This window comes from Arvicanthis niloticus, chromosome 10 (assembly GCF_011762505.2).
Source record: "Arvicanthis niloticus isolate mArvNil1 chromosome 10, mArvNil1.pat.X, whole genome shotgun sequence".
Lineage (NCBI taxonomy): Eukaryota > Metazoa > Chordata > Mammalia > Rodentia > Muridae > Arvicanthis > Arvicanthis niloticus.
In genome coordinates, this window is record NC_047667.1 from 11,067,533 (window position 1) to 11,083,643 (window position 16,111).

Sequence of the window (16,111 nt, forward strand, 5' to 3'; positions counted from 1 at the left end):
GAGACAAAATTGGATTTCAAGTCAGAGTTGAAAACTGTGTGAGGGATCTGAGGAGGGCAGCCTGAAGAACAGCTATGAAGATACGATAGCTGGGAGCTCAGTATGTTCCCAGAGTGAGCAGAAAGGCAGAGTCTCAAGGGCGAGTGGACAGAAGAGGGAAGGAGGATACTAATCAGAGATGGGAAAAGCTACAACTGAAGACTGTATATTAGCATCATGATTGGCCTTGTATTGTGTGTCAGGTACTGTGGTATGTGTGTGTGTGTGTGTGTAGCCAAGAAGTGATACTTGGTGTCTTTCTCATCATTTTCACCCCACCTTATTTTTGAGGCAAGGTCTCTCACTCAACCTGAAGCTCATGACCTTGGCTCCCCCGGCTGGCCAGCAAGCCCCAAGGATCCTCCTGTTTCTGTCTTCTCAGGACTGAGATTACAAGTACATGCCACCGTCCCCAGGTTTTATATGGTTGATTCATTCACGCTTCTGTGGCAAGGACTGTACTACTGATCCATCTCGGCAGCCCTTAAATTTACTTTTACATCATGCATCCTAAACCCTTTGAATTAGACACCTGAGTAGTTCTCAACCCTAACTGTAGATTAGAACCACCTGTAAATTTATTAAAGTAATGTGTGTCCTGTGTATGACATCTTTCTAGAACCCAAGCTGTACTCTCTATGTATTTCAGTTTAATTGCGCTGAAGGACAGACCTGGGCCCTTTTCAATAAAGTTCTTATATAATCCTAATATACTCTTAAAGAAACCCTAATGCAGACAGAATTCAGAAGCACTGTCTAGCTTCATTTGGCAGTAAAATAGAAGAGGAGACAGAAATTCAACACACATCTGTTCAATGCCTGTGTTCAATGCCTGTGTTCTTAGCCACTCTGTACAGCCCTGTCAACAGTTGCATACAGTAACAGTTAGAAACTCACTGGGACACAGAAATAAATGAGACAGAGCACTTACCTTCAATAAATTCGTCTAGGGAATCAGAGATGTCAATAAAGCAAACCAGTCCACCTCACATAAACAGACACAAGTAAATGGAGAACTCCCATTGAGATAAGACATGTCCTGTTTTAATCCGGATTGGTGTGGAAGGTGACCAATGGCGGAGGATGTAGGAAGGCAGGATTGCAGGTGTCAGCTGGGAGATGGTGCAAGCATTTACTGAGGCAATGGCAGAGGTCACAGAACTGGCAGAGCTAACTGACCCCTTATGTGAAAGTGACGAAAAGAACTGAGTGGAAGTGGCTTTCAAGTTCTGAGCCAGGGAAGTTCAGTGGACCAACACTGTTGATTCAGCTAAAGGGTTGAGAGTTAAGTTGGGGTTCAACAACTTCAAAAGACTTTGAATGTTCAGATAGAGATGACCTCTAGAGCAGTGGAAATGTGAATCTATAACTCAAGTGAGCAAACATTCATAAATTAGGACCCTAAGATGGTTCACTTGGTACAGCATTTGACTTACAGGCATGAGGACCCAAGTTCTATCTTCAGAAGCTATGTAAAATGCCAGGTGTCACGGTGTCATGTGCTTACAGTCCCAACACTGGCAAGGTAGAGATGGGTGAATAGCTGGGGCTTACTGGCCAGTAAGCCCAGCTGAATTACAGAACTCTACCCCAAAGATACTATGTCTAAAACCCAGCAATGTGGAAAGCACGTAAAAATGAGTGACATTTGAGGATATATTCTGGCCTCCTCATGAATGCACACATGCAGACACAGACACACACACACACACACACACACACATACACACACACACACCAGAAAGGGAGGGAGGGGGGAGGAAGAGAGATCACGCTATGAAATCACTGGCTGTTAGTGGGTGGTTGAAGACACACATTGCACAATGTGCATGCCATATATGATTTTTAAAGAAAAATATATTGGGGATAGAGAAGAAAAAACTCCTGACCTTGCCATATTGAATATGTCAATAAGGTTATTCATCTGTGGTGACAGTGAACACAGTCCCCATATGATTACCCATGATGAGTTTTAACACTTCCCAGACTGACTGGGAGCACTGCAGTGTTAGTGGATGATACAAACAATGGCTAAATATTTAAGAATGCTACACGATGCATAATGGAAATGCCCTACCACTGTCCTCTGGTGTTTTCACATGATTTCCTTTTATGGATTTTATTTAACTACTTATTTTGATCATAGTATAAAGCCTACTGTAGTTACAATGTTCTAAATTTAAATTAAGATAGAAAGTTCTTAGGCTTAAGCTCATGAACATATAGAAACCATTTCATAGCACCTCACAAGCACAATATAAATACTGAAACTAATAGTAATGTAAAAGACATTTTTATGATGTTATATGGCATAAGTGTTGTACCAAGTGTTGTCCAGGTTATTTTGAAATAAAAGGTGTTTTTAATACACTGCCCTACGGTGGTGTGATCTCTACTGGTCCCTTGTTTGTTCAGTCTATCCAACCATTATTTGGTGTTTATTTAAAACACATGGCAATTTACATTCCCTTAGGGAAAAAAAATGATGATTATAGCTCTTTTTGTTCGTTTGGTTCATTTGTTCTTTTGAGAAGAAGACCTTGTTATGTTATTCAAGCTGGCCTTACACTTGCAATTCCCCTGCCTCAGCCCTCTTGAGGGCTGGAAATACAGGCAAATGCCACCAGGTCTGGCTAGAGGCCAATTTGAGAGAAACCACTGCGGCGATATCTTGTTCAAATTGGTTCTACATGGTCCAGAGCATGAAGAAGGTTATTGTGTTGTACAAATCACATCACTACTGGCTTGGGAAATTGTGGGACATTGAGAATATGGTTCTGTCCATCAAAATTCTACAAAAGGCTTAGTTAACTTTTCTTAGTTAACTTTTCTTAGTTAACTTTTCTATTGCTATGTCAAAACACCATGACCATGACAATTAAAGGAAGTGTCTTGTCTGGGAAGTGTGGCCTCGTTAGAATAGGTGTGGCCTTGCTGGAGGAAGTGTGTCACTGTGTAGGAGGGCTCTGAGAACTAGTGCTCAGGCTCCACCCAGTGTGGAAAGGAGAACTTCCTTCTGGCTGCCTGCAGAAGCCAGTCTCCTGCTGCCTTTGAATCAAGATGGAGAACCCTTGGCTCTCCCAGCACCATGTCTGCCTGCATGATGCCAGGCTTCCCACCATGATGATAATGGACTGATCCTTTGAAACTGTAAGCCAGCCCCAATTAAATTTTTTTTCCTTTTAAGAGTTACCTTGACCATGGTGTCTCTTCACAGCAATGAAACCCAAATTAAGACCTGAGCTTATGGTGTCAGAGGGTTAGAGTCTATGATGGCAGAGCAAAGGTATGGTGGCAGAACAGCTGAGACCTCACATCCTGATCCATGAGCAGGAGGCAGAAAAAGCTAACTGTGAATGACATGAGTCTTTTGAAGGCTCAAAGCCCACCCCAGTGGCATACTTCCTCCAATAATGCCACACCTTCTGTCCTTTTTAAACAGTTCTACCAACTGAGGATGAAGTGTTCAGACATGTGAGACTATGGAGCCACTCTCATTCGGACCACCACAACAAACTGAGAAACATCTGTGCCTCTCACCTTAAGACACTGACAGACCAAAGAATGATTCTACCAGAGTTTGGTGATGACCTAGTAAGTTTATTGGACATGCTTACAGGAACATAAATGAAGGGTTGCTTACTTGTATGTGAGTGACGTCAAAGCAATCACATCACCAAAGCCTCACATCTGCTTGGATGTTGATTTCACTATAGCTGCACAGATGGAGCACCCTCCTTCAGCTAACTCCCATCTTCTGTAAACTTCTACTTCCTAGAACAAAGAGACCATGCACAGCTAGAACAGAATGTCATACAGGTGTCAGGGAGATGCAAGAAGGCTGGCTGAGGTCTCAGGTGAGGGCCTAATAGCCCTCCTCCTCCCCCATAAGGGAATTTGCTTCTCTTCTGTATAACAGATTCCAAGGAGCTAATAGATAATTCTCAGTGTGTTTGTAGATAAAGCTTTACCCATGGCCCTAGTGTGTTTCAAACGTGTTCTTAACTTGATGATAAAAGTATACCAAGATTTTCTGATTTAGAAGTTACGAATGTGAGCTGGTTTTACAAGGAAACTTGGGTTCTTGGTTAAATCTATAGAGTCATCTGATGGTTTCTGCCGTTACTGGCCTTAGTCTTGTGTGAGCTAATACCAAACTGGACTACACTCTAATAAACAATGAAGGGAAATACAATGAAAATGACAGACATACTCATAAATTGATCTGGTCACAAGCAGGCAAGCCCAGCTGAATCTTATGGTTGTGTGCGCCCAGTCTCTGAGTATTACTAAGATCAATACTGGCTCCAGAAAAAAATAAAATGAAATGAAAGGCATGTATTTGAGGGCAAGGGTTAGAAATCAGGGCAGATCACCAAGGTTCTAAAAAAAGAGGGTGGTTAGGGCATTTATCCTCTAGTGTTGTAATGCAGATGTTTTCAGATGATTATCTAGGAAACATTGGCAACTAAAATCAATAAATAAAGTCACATGGTCCTCATGTGGCCTGAGATGTATCATCACTCAACAAAGAATAAACAAAGCTTAAAGGAAACCAGGTCACTGTGGATGAGCAAGCAAACTCTAGCTAGAAGTCACTGAGAAGGTGACAGGAGGATTATACATTGTAAACTGGTAGGCCGTGACAAAGACCTAGAATGCAGAGGTCACATTAGCTGTAGTTACCAAAATAGCCCATACAGTTTGAAGTCAAGAAAACATAACAAAGTGTTCTCTGAGAGGTTTCAAACCTGCTGTTGTTTGGTCCCTGGGTACACAGCCATTAAAAGGGAATTCACACCATGGGGTTTGCAAAGTTCAGGTCTCTCATCTCTAACTGAACCTAAACTCTTAGTGGGCCGAAAATAGACATTATCCAGGTGGTGTGGGCATATGTACACACATGCACACTGTATGGAGGCCAGAGGTCAATGTAGGGTGTTTCTCCCAGTCACCCTCACCTTATATTTTGAGACAACATCTCTCACTGAACTTGGAGCTCACCTGCTGGCTAGATTGACAGGTCAGTAAAACCCAAGGATCCTCCTGTCTCCACGTCACTGGCACTGGGTTGGGGCATGCATCACTATGCCTGGCATGTCACGTGGGGTCTGTAGATGAGACTCAGGTTCATGTGCTTACCACAGATTCACTTTATTGACTGAGCCCTCTCCTCAGTTGTCTTTATAAGAGACTGACAGAAGTGGGAGAGGATTTCCTTTTATTCCAACTATAGATGAATCTGTATAAAGTTGTCACTTGAAAGAAGATAGAGCACACATCTGATCCAATAGTTACACTGCTCCCAAGAATATATGTAAAAGCCAAACCATGTGATGGGCGTTGCCCACATCACAGGAACATAAGGACTTGGATTTAGATTTCTTCTGGGATTTGAACTTGCCTCAAACAAAAGTCTATCTATCTAATAAAGAAAATACCGGAAAATGATTTTGAGTTGGTCTCCTTCGGAATTTGAAAACCATCATCATGGTTTTTTTGTTTGTTTGTTTGTTTATTTGGTTTGTTTTTTTTGTTTGTTTGTTTTTGTTTTTGGATAGGGATTCATGATTAAAAACCTCAGACTTTTTCAGCACATATCTTAGGTGCTCTTACTACCTGAATTGCTCCAGCCCCAAATTTTGACAGCTCTTGAATTATTCCTACTGCATTTTCACTTTTGCTCTTTTATTGACAGAGGATAGAATTTTTGATAAGGAGTAAATGATTAAATGAGGGATTACAATTTCTGTAGGGAATTTCTTTGTTATGAAACATATTCATAATCACTACCTCTTGAGAACTTTATGGCATGAAGTCCATCACTCAACAGCCTAGTGGTCTTCTCATCTTTATTGTTCTAGTTTTGTTTCTGTTGCTGGGATAAACAACTTACTGATGAAATACAATAGAGGGAAAGAAAATAATTTATTCATCTCATAATTCCAGGTTATTGCAGAGAAGTCAAGGCAAGAACTTAAAAGTACCACTTCCACAGGCAAGAGAATAAATGCATGGATCCTTGCTGCCTACTACTTAGTTCTCACCTAGTCTTCTCTACCCTCATATACCTCCTGGTCCAGCCTAGGGAATGATGTTGCCCGTAGTGAGCTGGGTCGATCAGCATTCAGAACAATTCCCCACAGCATGCCTACAGACCGATCTGATGCAAATACTTTCTCAATTAAGACTATTTTCCTAAGTGATTGTAAATTGGGGTAAGTTACTTAAAACTGGACAGTATGTCTTCTGCAGCTGCATCGACATGCCATAAGACTACCTGAAATGTACTCCAAAGTCTTAGTAGATTTAGAAATGACAGCATCAAACATGGAGAGCTCTAGAAGAATCTGCAGGCTTGCCTTTAGGAAGATGTAATGCCATTTTCCAGAAAGATTTCTTTGCATACAGCTGTTCCAACTATACAACCAGTTCTCATCATGCAAGGCAGAATGATTAAAAACTGATGGATTCATACAGAAATCCAAGTTAACAACTTCATCAATCCATGTGAAGGCTTTTGCTGAGGACCAAAAAACAATCATCTCATAATTTAGGCTAGATGCCAAGTTCATCTACCTGAAGTTTATAGGATTCACCTTTACTATAAGAATAAGACTTTGGGGCAGTGTCAGATTTGCCTAATTCGCTGGGCGGTGGTGGCACACGCCTGTAATCCCAGCACTTGGGAGGCAGAGGCAGGTGGATTTCTGAGTTTGAGGCCAGCCTGGTCTACAGAGTGAGTTCCAGGACAGCCAGGACTATACAGAGAAACCCTGTCTCGAAAAACAAAAAACAAAACCAAAACAGATTTGCCTAATTCTCAAACGTCCTAAAATATTGGTGGCAGTAATTATACCTTAACCCTTTTAGTGTCTAGAAAATACACCTCAGCTAGACATGAGCTGCATCCGTTCTGAACAGCCAGTGCTTCCTCACACTTTGCTCACTCACCTGATGTTTACAAGCCTTTGTTAAGCTGTTCTTCCCTGTCTGGGGAGCTAAACTGAAGAAGACTCAGGGATAAAGTCAGCTAAACCATTTTGCTTCACTCCTCTTAACCTTGAAAGTGGCTGAGGCCATCGGTCTCTTTCACATTGGAGAACATTCAAGAACATTCATACAAGGACATTCACCTCTTATGCGTGCATGACTCTCTACACCAGCCCTTGGGTTAGTGATGTTACTGCTGTCACAAAACACCCAGGAAAGCAGCTGAAGGAAAGACAGAATGGTTTATTTAGGCTCTCAGCTCTAGGGATCAGTCCTAGTGTTAGTCAGTATGCTCTAAAGGAATAGAAGTGAGTATACACACACACACACACACACACACACACACACACACACACACATGCACACGTGGGAAGGGGTGGGGGGTAACTTCTTAGACTGGCTTACAGTATATAGTCTGTGTGTCCTACAACAGCTGTCTAATAATAGAAATGCCAAGAATCTTGTTCTTGCTCAGTCCACAAGGCTAACTGTCTCAACAGTCTCAATGTGGCACTGAAGGCCTGGAAAACTCTGAAAGAGCTGCTGATCTAAAGTCTATGTTGGAAACCTGAAAAAGTGGATCCTAATACCAAGGAAGGAATGCAGCAGCAGCAGAATAGATAAACTTGCCAGCAAGAGGGAGAATAAACAGGCAAAAAACAAAATTTCCTTGCATGTTCTATCTGGGCTGCCAACAGAAGGTGTCACCTAGTATTAGTGTGGGTCTTTCTGCTTCAAATAGTCTGATCAAGAAAATCCTTCACAGGATTCCACTACAACTATCCCACATACAACTGCAAGTCCATGATATATTTTAGAATAAGTGGCGAAATCTCTGAAAAAAAAAAGCCTTTTAAATATGATAACATAAATTAACAGCCCTTAACCACTGCTGCTATCTCAGTGGATGTTAAATTATATGATTTTATATTCATTAGTTAAAATAAACATATTTTAGAGTAAAAAAAGAAACAGAAGAAAGAAGATGAAAATATAATAATCAACATGTTCTCAACCAAATAAGACAGAAACACTCTTGTCAGTTATAATCCCCATTTCTACAACTGGTCATGTGACCTTAGCTGCTGCTCGTGAGTACATTCCCCTACCACTAGCTGATGTTCATAGTTTCCTTCCTCTACTACTCAGTTTGTATTTCCTCCACTCTCGCAAGCACCTCAGAACGTCTTGACACTTTTCTTGGAGGAGTGACCCTTAACTCATTCCTGAAGGGTTTGTGACCTTTGTCATCCTGCCTGTATTAAATTGCTGTAGTTTCTCATTGATCTTAATTATAGGACATGGTGATACCAAGAGATGCCCTAAAGGATCTCCTGCCCCAGCCCGCGGGGATTCGACGAGACCTTAGGGAAGGGGGCGAACGAATGAAAGGACAAGAGACACAAAGAATGAGAGCAAGTCTGGGTTCTGATCAAGCTCTGAAACTTTAATTTTGGGGGCAGGTTATAAAGACACAGCAAACCGGGAAGTTTGGGTGAGGGTCATTGCTTAGGGCCATCCTACTATGGAATCCTTATTGCCCTAGACCATCCCACTCTCATAACCTTATTGCCCTAGACCATCCCACTGTCATAGCCAGCTCCAAGGAAATGCCAGACGTTCTTTAGGTTCCTGGGACCTGAGACCTGTGAATGTCCTTTCTTAACCTTGTACTGACTAGACTTTCTAAAACAGCAGGTAATTTCCTGAGTTTGGCTCCCAGCATCTGCTCCCTTTTAACAATTTTAAGCGAGGCTGGCAGGCAAATGCGGACATTAAGAAATCTCATTGGCAGATAAATGGGCATTGACCAGAGGGGGAAAGCATTGACCTGATCCTCTCAGTATCATTTGTAATGATGTCTTTTTGGGGAGGAGAGGGTTATTTATCTCATGGACCATGTAGGATATGGAGGGTCCTAGTTGGCTCCTTTGAGACACAAGAAATCAACACCAACCTCTATGCAATCAGGTTTGCTTTTCAGGGGACTCAGAAGTGGACAATTTGGGTCCTCCCCCTGCGGTACCTTGTCACGCACCCCTTGCAGGTACCCATGTTGTGTCCGTGCCATGCTGAACCAACGTGCATAGATCTGAGTTCTATGAAGCTCCTAAAGGAGAAATCGCAAGGCTCAGCCAAGCCTTTATCAGCCAAATCAAGTCTATGATAATGCACTTGTAGATGCCAAGGAGTCAATTTGTTGTTTTATAAAGCCAGTGAGTCTGTTAAAGGCCCACAGGTGGAAAGCCAAAAGGCGAAGGGAACTGATCACAGGGCCCAGGATGGAAGGGAGAAGGGTAGTAAGCCAAGGAGAGGCAGAAAACTACTTTTTCTTGTTCTCACTGTTTCTTCTGACATTCTAATCTCTTTCTGATCTTGACCACACTATCTCTAACTACCCCAGTTTAGTCAGTCAGTATAAAAACAGCATTCCTCCTTGGGGGGTGGCACAGAGCCCCCCTTGCTGAAGGAAAAGCAGATGAGAGATTTTTCTCTGATGCCAATCTCTAGCTGTTCGATGTCCTTGTCAATGGCCCGTCAAGGTTCTAGGTAGTACAAGTCCCAAGGCCTGCATCAGGATCAGAACTTCCAACAGCGAATACCATGGGTGGCTCATTTTTATCTGGAAAGGAAAAAGAAGGGAATTCTCAGGGAGATTTCTCTTCCCTGGATTTCAATTGTTATCCATTTTATCTACAGTTGGGTCTGGCTTTGTGGAGGTATCTGTTTGTTTCGCCAATCTTTCTGGCAGCCATCTAGCCGCGCCTTTTTTGGTATCAAACAGACATATCAATCCATATGAGAACTGAATCTAGGCCGTTCCATTTAAAGGTAAAAAGGTCCTTCCATATAACTGTGGCATAATTTTTATTAGTCTTAGGGTGCCAGAGGTGATCGGCAGCAGATTTGCCATGAGCGTCCAGATTTAGAAAATTGAGAACAACAAAGCATGATGGAGAATATTTCTAGGAGACCCCTTCTGGGGGTATAACTCCCAATCTTTGGTTTTTTAAAAGCCAATTTTTTTTTTTTTGAGTTTCTTGCAAAACCAGGGCAGAAGCAGCAGTAGCTGCTCCTTCCACACTCAGAGAGTTATGAAGATATTATTTTAAAATTCCACAATACCTGTTTCACAATACCTTGTCCTTGAAGATTATAAGGAATCCCAGTAATATGGGTAATATTAAATTGTCAACAAAACATCTCAAATGTCCAACTGCAATAGCCAGTTCCATATTTTCTCTTAATCTGATATGGAACACCAAGCATAGAAAGATAATTTAGGCAGTAATTAATTACATTTTTAGTTGCTTCTCCTCTTAAAGCAGTTGCAACTAGAAAGCCTGAAAAGGTGTCAATTCACATGTACATGTTTTAATTTTCCAAAATCAGAAATGAGTAACATCCACTTGCTATAATTGATTATGTATAAGTCCTCAAGGATTAACAACATTATGAAAAAAGTAAGGACACAGAGAACAAGTTTTTGCAATTTGACTTGCGCACTCTCTAGAAATATCAAATTATTGTCTTAAGGTATTACTATTTTGATGATATAAAGAATAAGATTGTTTGGCCAATTGTTACTGTGAGGCTCATAATCTGCCTGGTATACAAATCTGCTGTGGCATTGCCCTGGAGTCTAGGCAACCCAACATGAGCTCTTAAATGTCTTATAAAGTTAAGGAAAAGTACATGTTTCTTAAGTTAAGCTGTATTTGTAAAATTTGAGAATTAGCAATATCTTAAAGATGAACAATTTTAAGCAATTATAAACCATGAGCTATAATATACTGGCTGTGAGTATACAAATTGAAAGCTTGATTTTTCAGCATTTCAAACAGTGGCTACAGCACATAATTCAATTATTTGTGCTGAAGCAGGGGAAACTTAAGAAAATGAACATGTGATCCAATTATATATATAGTCTTTCCATTAGGTGAGCTGTCTGTAAATATTTTCTGCCTTTGAATATTTTCTGGAGCAACAAGCACTCCCAAAAATTTAAAGCTCGTTGTATGAGCACAAAGGCTTGCATTAAAACTCCTTCAGAGAGATCAACTAATAAAATACCATGCAATGAACAATATACACTGAAAGATTCAAACTCTTAACTTTTTGTATTAAAGCAACAGCAAATTTTGTACATAATATCTAATGATATCATTTCATGGGCTCTCAAAAATTATAAGCATACTTACTGAGTGCAAACCCCTCACCTTCACCAGGATGTAAAGGAACGGTATAAAAACACTGTTCTAAATTTATAATAATTCTATATGCATTTTTTAGAATGGCAGCTGGAGTAGGCAAATCAGGCTGCGATATCCCACAAGTTTCATAAATCTTAAGTTTGAACTTTGTTTTGGATTAATTCTTTGTTTTGAGCAATTCTTTTATTAGCAGGCACAGCTATGCTGTAGAAGAAAGCAGGCATAATTCTAATTTCTCTAGCATGATCATTATATAACTTCTGGCACATAAATTGTTGTGAATGTCTTTGGGTCTGAGGCTGACCTTTCTTCCCCAAGGAAGAAGCAATGTAATAAACTAATTCTGGAAAACACCTTTCTAGGGGCTAGTCAGAGTGACCATGACAAAAGGAATGTCACACAATCTTTTGCTAAGCCCATTCTGAACTTTGTCTTAACTCAAGTGTGAGAGTTCTTAATCTGGGCCTATTTCTTGAAACTTGGCCCAATGATTATCCTTCCTGTACTGAGGACAAATTCCAGGAGAGTGATTCTGCTGTCTGTCTATGCCTCTATTTTTTGGACAGTCTTTCTGAAAATGACCCATGTCTCCATACCTAGAACATTCCTTATCACCTCAGTGCTGTGAAAGCATGGCTTGGACTAAAGTTAGCATTCTCATAAGCCAAATGTGTAAAAAACAACTCCTGCCTGGGGTCTCTAAAATTTCTACCAGCCCTTTTAGCAGACTACCTACAAATTCCTAAAATGGTTTATCAGAGCCGTGTGTGTTCTAGATAAAACTCCCACTGAGATCTCAGTTTAACTATATTTTTGAGTTTCTTTTGCAATATTAGAGTGTAACCATAATTTTGGGAAACAAAACCGATTTTTAACAATATAAACAATTTATTTTCTCTAAAATCAACACCAAGTACATTACTTTCATGTTACTAAGTTTGGCTGTCAGTTCTTATATATGAATGCATGATAGTGCAGCTTTTAATACCTCTTAAAGAGACATTGTTTTAAATCCTATCTTTATACATCTGGTTTCTGAATGACTCCAATCCTGAGTTACCAGTTTTAAGCCAACTTTCTGTTATCAAAGTTGCAAAGAAAAATTTTAATCATACCCAATAACTTATAGGCAAATAATCTATATCCAAGACATGCAGAACATTTTATACTTCTGAAACCAGTCCGAAGCAAAAATGAAGTAGCTGTACATATATTTAGACTAAACAAAATTTTCTTGCTTTTTCTAGCTGTAATTTCAAGAAAACCACCTTGTCACCTGTTGAACCCAATAATCATAGTCACAGATTTTTCTAGGAGAAACATCCATTAGCTCCTTACCATTGAAGCCATAAAAACCTGCAGGTCCGTTTAAGAGCAGCTTTTACATCAATGAGACCATGGCAGGGCCTCTCCATCTGTGCTAGACTCCTAACCACAAGTGCAGGGCTCCAAAGGCCAATTGAAACTGTTTTTTATTTTTACTTTTTCTTCTCTCTCTCTCTCTCTCTCTCTCTCTCTCTCTCTCTCTCTCTCTCTCTCTCTCGCTCTGAAACTAGTTAAAAACTAAATCAGGGGCTTAACAACCGGCAGATAAAGTTTTAACCATTTTCTTTTAAACATGAAACATGGAACAACACTCAAGCAACGAAACAAAAACACAGACATAAACTGACAGACATGGACAGACTGGTGCACCAAGGACAAAAAACAGACCTAGAGAGCAGTACTGAGGGTCTCTCCCAGAGGAGCCAGAGAAAAAGCAGGACAGGCTCCTGATCTTCTCCTGCTCCCAGGAGGGCTCTAAAATTGCCTTTTTCTTTTCTTTTGCTAACACGGCCAGAGAGTGGACAACTGCATTAGCCCTTTCTCTCCCTCATCTCCAAGGTTTAATGTTTTTATCTCCTTAGGAGGTGTAGCTTTTTTTTTTTTTTTTTAATCAATAGTCTCCTCTTGGGGAAAAACATCAACAAACATCACCAATGAAATCTTTTCTATTTGGGAAAAGGGAAAAATTCTATATTCTAACTCTCTATTCTAACTCTATTCTAACTAACTTAACTCACTATTCTAAACTAACTCTATTCTATTTGTCTTTTCTAAGATCCTTTTTTCTTAACCCTTACTCCTCGTGCCTTGAGGGACTCCTTGAGACCCTTTAAGAACAAATCATGTTTGCTCAATGCTTGTCCCATAATTGCGTTGCTTTTTCTTACCTTCACCGGATCAATCTCACAGGCGGGTGACTCTGTGGCGATCACAATGCTGATCTTCTCTCTTCTCTCCGGAGAAGCGTCGATCCTATGCTTTTGGGACGTCCCTGTGGAAGCAATGTTCGATCGGACCGACCCACAAGGCCACATGTCAGGCGCCAAGTGCCCCGGCCCGCGGGGATTCGACGAGACCTTAGGGAAGGGGGCGAACGAATGAAAGGACAAGAGACACAAAGAATGAGAGCAAGTCTGGGTTCTGATCAAGCTCTGAAACTTTAATTTTGGGGGCAGGTTATAAAGACACAGCAAACCGGGAAGTTTGGGTGAGGGTCATTGCTTAGGGCCATCCTACTATGGAATCCTTATTGCCCTAGACCATCCCACTCTCATAACCTTATTGCCCTAGACCATCCCACTGTCATAGCCAGCTCCAAGGAAATGCCAGACGTTCTTTAGGTTCCTGGGACCTGAGACCTGTGACCTGAGATCTGTGAACGTCCTTTCTTAACCTTGTACTGACTAGACTTTCTAAAACAGCAGGTAATTTCCTGAGTTTGGCTCCCAGCAATCTCTTCTACTCCAGACATAATCTTTACCACCATTGTAGAGAAGCAATGCACTTTACCCATAGGATGGTACCTAACGCTGGTACGCCTTCCTCACCTGCACCTGAGAGTAACATGTTAAAAAGCAAGTATCCTTGGTGAAGATCGTATAACCCTCAGGGCCAAAAGGCAACATATGGAGATGGACCTGTTGTCCTGCTGCCGATTGGCTCAGACTGGATAAACAAGAAACGTAGCCTATTGCAGAATAAAGAGCTGGTGGCTGAGGCTGGGGCAGAATGACTAACAGGGCAGACAGACTGAGCCAGCATACAGAGATGACAAAGAGAGAAGCAGAATGGGACAGAGCAGAGTGGGGGGGAGAGGGAGGGAGGGATGGAAGGGAGAGAGGCAAGAAGGGCAGGAGAGAGAGAGAGGTGGAAGTCTGGCTAAGTTAGGAGGTTAGCTGAGTGACTGTCACCGCAAACAGGCCAACAGCTTCATACTATATAGATCTCTCCATGTCTTCACTAGTAAACCTCAAGTGGGACCCCCCCCCAGAAGCCCCACAATACCTTTGTGTTGCTTATGTGTGTGCTTCTGAATGCTCAAGTTTTATAGACCATCCCCAGTCTCATTTCATGTCTTTTTTTTACACTTTCCCTTTTGCCTTATCTTTCCCATGCTTTGGTCTGACTCTTTGGTTTCCAAAAGTGAATACCACACCACAGCAAGTGAGCTCCTATGTTCGGGTACATACTCTGAGTCCTAACTTTTTTCTGTATGATCTAGTTTGCCTGTGTACCTATCTAATCAAGTAGCACACACCACCCTTCAGCCGTCCTCTGTCAGTCAGTGAATTCCAAGATCAACATCCTGGAGCCAAGAACTGGACCAGAGAGCCAGGGATAGTAGGAAAAATACAAACCATTCATGAATAAAGAAGAGGAAATTGCTAAGAATGGAAGTTGTCCTGAGAACTGGGAAAGGTCTGAGGCTTAAAGGGCCAGTGTGATGAGAGTCATTGAACACAAAGTTCTGGCATTTGGAGGGAACGTGTTTGCTGTTGTTTCGTTCTGTGTTTTGCTTTTCTGTTCTTGCTGTTTTGTCCCATTCAGCCCACTGTCAGAGGGGTTTTCATTAGTTATTCTCCTGTTTCAATCTTCACGCCTCTGGCATTTCTTCCTTCCTGCCCTGTGTTCCTTTCCTATCTCAAAACCTTCACCAGGGCCTAGACTTAAAGAGAAGAGTGTGATACCTCATCCTTCAACAAGAGACACATCAGAAAGATTTGCAAACATGTTTGAAAAAAACCTTCAAGCGAGACATTTGTTACCAGTTGCCTTTTACTTTGCCTAAATTAGCATTTTTTTCATGCAGTTTACTTTATTCTGGATGCTAGCATTAAAGATTCTAGCAGGTTTACCTTGCCACTCTGTCTTGAAATGTGATTGCTTGTCAATCTTCTGTTTGAGGTCATCCAAAAACATCTTCTGAATTTATATAGACATATCAGGTGCCAAATGTTAAACTTTCAAAGTATTTCATTCCTTTTATTTGCATCCTTGTAAATGGAGTACTATCAATTCTTTCTCTTGTCTACATTGCCTGCTTCACACACACTCACTCACACACACACACACACACACACACACACACACAAACAGGAGCGCACACATGGGGCAAGTGGACCGTGCCACTAGACAGAAGACCTGGTGAGATTGAAGCCAGTTCAGAAAATCGAGGAATCTCAAAAATAAGAATGGCAGTCATTGGAACCAGCTCCCCACAATGAGGCTCTATCTGCCCTGGAACCAGTAACCACAACACCCCATTGAGAGGGCCATGACAACCAGTCACTTAGGGACAACATGTGACATCCTTCCTCATGTAAATAAAGCATCTCTAAGGTTCAAACTAAGAGCCAGACTCTTACTGGGTTCAGAGCTCTGCTGAACCCAGACTAAGACAACAGGAAGCATCTACCCCTGGATCCCCACCCTACTCCCCAATGTTTATAAGGTTCCTATCCACATTGAATAAAGTGCACAAGTTATGTAAACAAGAACCATCTTTGGGGGGCTGTTTTATTGTTCTGTAACATTCTCAA

General features: G+C 41.3%; 1 protein-coding gene across 3 annotated transcripts in view; it reads right to left on the reverse strand.

Annotated features, from left to right (window-relative positions):
• Insig2 (insulin induced gene 2) overlaps positions 1-1,108 on the reverse strand; it is a 28,309-nt gene extending 27,201 nt beyond the window's left edge. For all 3 annotated transcript variants that reach the window (XM_076941050.1, XM_076941049.1, XM_076941048.1), the window contains exon 1: positions 971-1,108. The gene's annotated coding sequence lies outside the window, so the exon portion shown is untranslated. The remainder of the gene's footprint in view (positions 1-970) is intronic.
• Positions 1,109-16,111: the final 15,003 nt, after the last annotated feature.